Source organism: Triticum dicoccoides, chromosome 4B (genome assembly GCF_002162155.2).
Source record: "Triticum dicoccoides isolate Atlit2015 ecotype Zavitan chromosome 4B, WEW_v2.0, whole genome shotgun sequence".
NCBI classification, from domain to species: domain Eukaryota; kingdom Viridiplantae; phylum Streptophyta; class Magnoliopsida; order Poales; family Poaceae; genus Triticum; species Triticum dicoccoides.
Genome location: NC_041387.1, coordinates 132,800,679 through 132,804,280, shown reverse-complemented (window position 1 = coordinate 132,804,280; position 3,602 = coordinate 132,800,679).

Here is a 3,602-nt window from a genome sequence, read left to right as displayed (position 1 = left end):
AGTTTTCCCCCTCCCCTCGCTCTCCTCCCCGGTCTAGAGATGCCCCCGTGCGCAACCGTTGACGCCATGGCCTTCACCATCTTCATGGCCACCGAGCTCCCCGTGACCCCTGCCTGCGCCAGAAGGACCGCTGTCAGCCGCTTCGTCTACTAGTGCATCGTGTTGCCATCGGGAGCCACTACAACATCGCCATCTTCCTCGTCTTCTTCCTCGGGTATGTTAGAGTTGTGTCGAATATTATTGTACAAGTTAGGTTACAGTTGGACTTCGTTTTGGACTGTGTGTAGACAGGGTAGGAGTTGTGTCCTAATAGGATACTTGTATCCTAGGCCTCTCATATATATCGGAGGTAGACACGCGATGTAACATATGCCAATATAATAGCACGGGCACGCGGGGGAGCCGGCGGTGTGTGCCGGCGCCCAGGCGGCCGGGGTGCGGTATTGTGACGGTGTCACGGGGAGGAGCGCCCGTAGTCAGGCCCCGGAGATGTAGCCACATCGGTGAACCTCGTTAACAAATCTCGGTGTCGTGCTTGTGTGATTGCTTGGTCCTCGGATGATCGACGGTATGCTTCGAATTTATTCTAACAAGTGGTATCATGAGCAAGGTTTCGAAGAGGCTGCGCATCGTTGATCTAGAGGAAGCGACGAAGACCGGCGGCTGGTCATGGTAAACGTGCGGGTTCGCAAGATTTCGGGAGGACCTTGGCAACGTTCGGAGATCGTCGGGTGAGAAGCAATCGGAAGGCAGCGGTGCATGCAGCAGAGGGCGTGCAAGCGGCGACAGGCGCGTAGGCAAGCATCGAGATCGGCAGATCGATTCGGAAGCTGACGGCAGACGCGTATTGGCGTGCGGAAACCCTAGGGCGCACGTGGAGCAAGGCGTACAGCGGAAATCGTCGATGTTTGGACTCTCGATGAGATACAGCCTCAGATCGCGGCGACGTGTATGAAGTTTGGGCGAGATCGGATCGGGGGCGTGTGCGCATGGAAGCTCGTGACATTAGCGTACGGACGGCGGCAAACCCAGGACCGGCGGCTCGACGGCTGGCGTGTGTACCGTGGCAGGCCACGCGGAGGCCAGACGGGGCTCTGGCGCAGGTTAGGCGGACGCTGCGGCACGCTGGCCCAGGCGGGGCTGGACGCACCAGGCCTATGCGCGAGGCCGGGGGAGCTCTGTGTCAAGACGTGCAGGGCTGTACGTACGAAGTGAGATTTGTTTGTAAAAAAAAAAAGCCCGGTGTGAGTCGTTGCATGTGATTGGAGTTCTGGAGGGCAAAACTCAATTGATTTCTTGGGAGGGGCGTAGTGCAGCAATGGGAATTAAAGAAATAAAGGTTGTGAAAGACTCACGTCAGTTTTGCATGGAAGTTGTTTCTTTTATCAAGTTTGCTGCTAATTGCACTCAGGGATTGTACATGGGAGTTAGCCAGAGAATCATTATCAAAGGCAGTGACAAAGATACAAAGGGCAGCGTACGCGTAAGGCTCGAATAGCCTGGCAGAGGGACCATGCATACACAGGGCGTCAAGGCAATGCACAGATGTGCGAGGCGAATACGACGCAGGGTGGAGCATGATTGCGGTCGGATAACTTCGACTGGGTCAGACTCGACTGTCTGACGGATCGACGGGGATGTTGGTCAAAGCAGAAGACGGCGGTGATTTCAGCGACGACGACAGGAGCGTGATGCTGATGGTGTCTGACTTCTGGGGCGTGGAAACACGTGGTGCAGGCCTGAGGGCTTGTGCGGCTTCGACAGACTATGGCGCGGGGTTGATTCAAGACGGTGCACACGAGGGAGCTTGAAGTCGACAGGGCGTGGGGTAGGGTGGCCAGCTACATGGAGTCATGTTGAAGGTGGAGCTGGAGTCCGATGGAGGACTACACTCTAAGCTGATGGAGGGGCTACGGCGTAAATGCATGGAGAGTCGAAGCCTATTTCAGCGGGATAGCGAGAGACACATGGATTGGACTGGGTACCAGTGGTCTGATGGAGACGTGATACTCGGCATCGGTCGGTGATGACCGGTGGTTCTCTGCAGTAGGGGTTTGAGTGGTATGGGTTCGCGACCCGGGAGACTCGACCAGGACAGCAGAGGCTCGACGCGGTGATAGCGGCGAGGCGTGCGGTAAGCACGGGACACAGCGACAGGCCAGGGCACCGGTGGTCAGATATGTTGTTAGACAAAGTGTGCAGGAGGTGTTAAAGCAGTGTTGACGAGTACCGGATTCAAGTTGGTGACTGGGTCTATCGGTGCCGGCTGATGGACAAGAGTTGACCATGGAGAATTTGAGAAAGTGGCGGAGAGTCTGAAATTGTCAAAGGCTGAAAGAGTACATGGTCGTATATTTTGTGGTGTTCGGTGCACATGGCAAAGTGCGGATGACAAGTACAGAAGGAGGCGGAGTGCTATAGCTGTGGGACATGCTAGAGACTATTCCGGAAAAAAGATGAGACAACTGTGAATTTGACTCAGGGTGACACGGGGCGACGGTGAAATTCTTTCAAGTTTCAGACAAACGGTCAAGAAAGAGCGGTGATGTTGAGTTCAGGTAACTCTTATATGTGACATCCAATATGTGAATTGTTCACTTTCACGCAGGTCAGTGACCGGTGTGTGATGGCGTTGAACGGATTCTCCGGAAGTTGGGAGCACGGACTAGAGTAACAAGGAACTTAATTTTGCTCGAGTGTTGACTGTGGTCAAGAAAATGAGGGACTACAAGTTGCAGGTGGAGTCACATGCAGTCTGGGAGTAGCAGCGGTGCTCATGGTGTATCTCAAGTCCAATGTTCATGGAGGTTCGACGCACGGATGAATCCAAGGTGGTGGAGAATATTCGCCAAGGTGGAGTTTGTTAGAGTTGTGTCGAATATTATTGTACAAGTTAGGTTACAGTTGGACTTCGTTTTGGACTGTGTGTAGACAGGGTAGGAGTTGTGTCCTAATAGGATACTTATATCCTAGGCCTCTCATATATATCGGAGGTAGACACGCGATGTAACCTATGCCAACATAATAGCATGGGCACGCGGGGGAGCCGGCGGTGTGTGCCGGCGCCCAGGCGGCCGGAGTGCGGTATTGTGACAGTGTCACGGGGAGGAGCGCCCGTAGTCAGGCCCCGGGATGTAGCCACATCGGTGAACCTCGTTAACAAATCTCGGTGTCGTGCTTGTGTGATTGCTTGGTCCTCGGATGATCGACGGTATGCCTCGGATTTATTCTAACAGGGTAGACGAGATTTCTGCCTTCAATACGTCATCTCCGGCGCCCCATTGAGCCCGCTAGCCTGCCCTGCTGCTTCGCTGTGAGCCTCGTCTCCTCCTCAACCTCCCCTTATTCCTTACCGTGCCCCGTAGGCTAGATCCCGTAGAGCACCGCCGCTGCCGCCGCTTAGCCGTCGTCAGTAATCGCCATTGACGCCGACTCCAACCTCGTGTGCATGCGCCCGTAGCGCCCTTGGCTATCTCGCATTGCCCGTGTCGTGTAGGACCTCTCGGTCTACCAATTGGTCTCTTGAGGGAGCCGCCCTGTGCCCGTCACCGCCCGTCGTTCCAGTCGATGCTTCTGGCCACCTCCGTAGCTGCCGTCGCCAC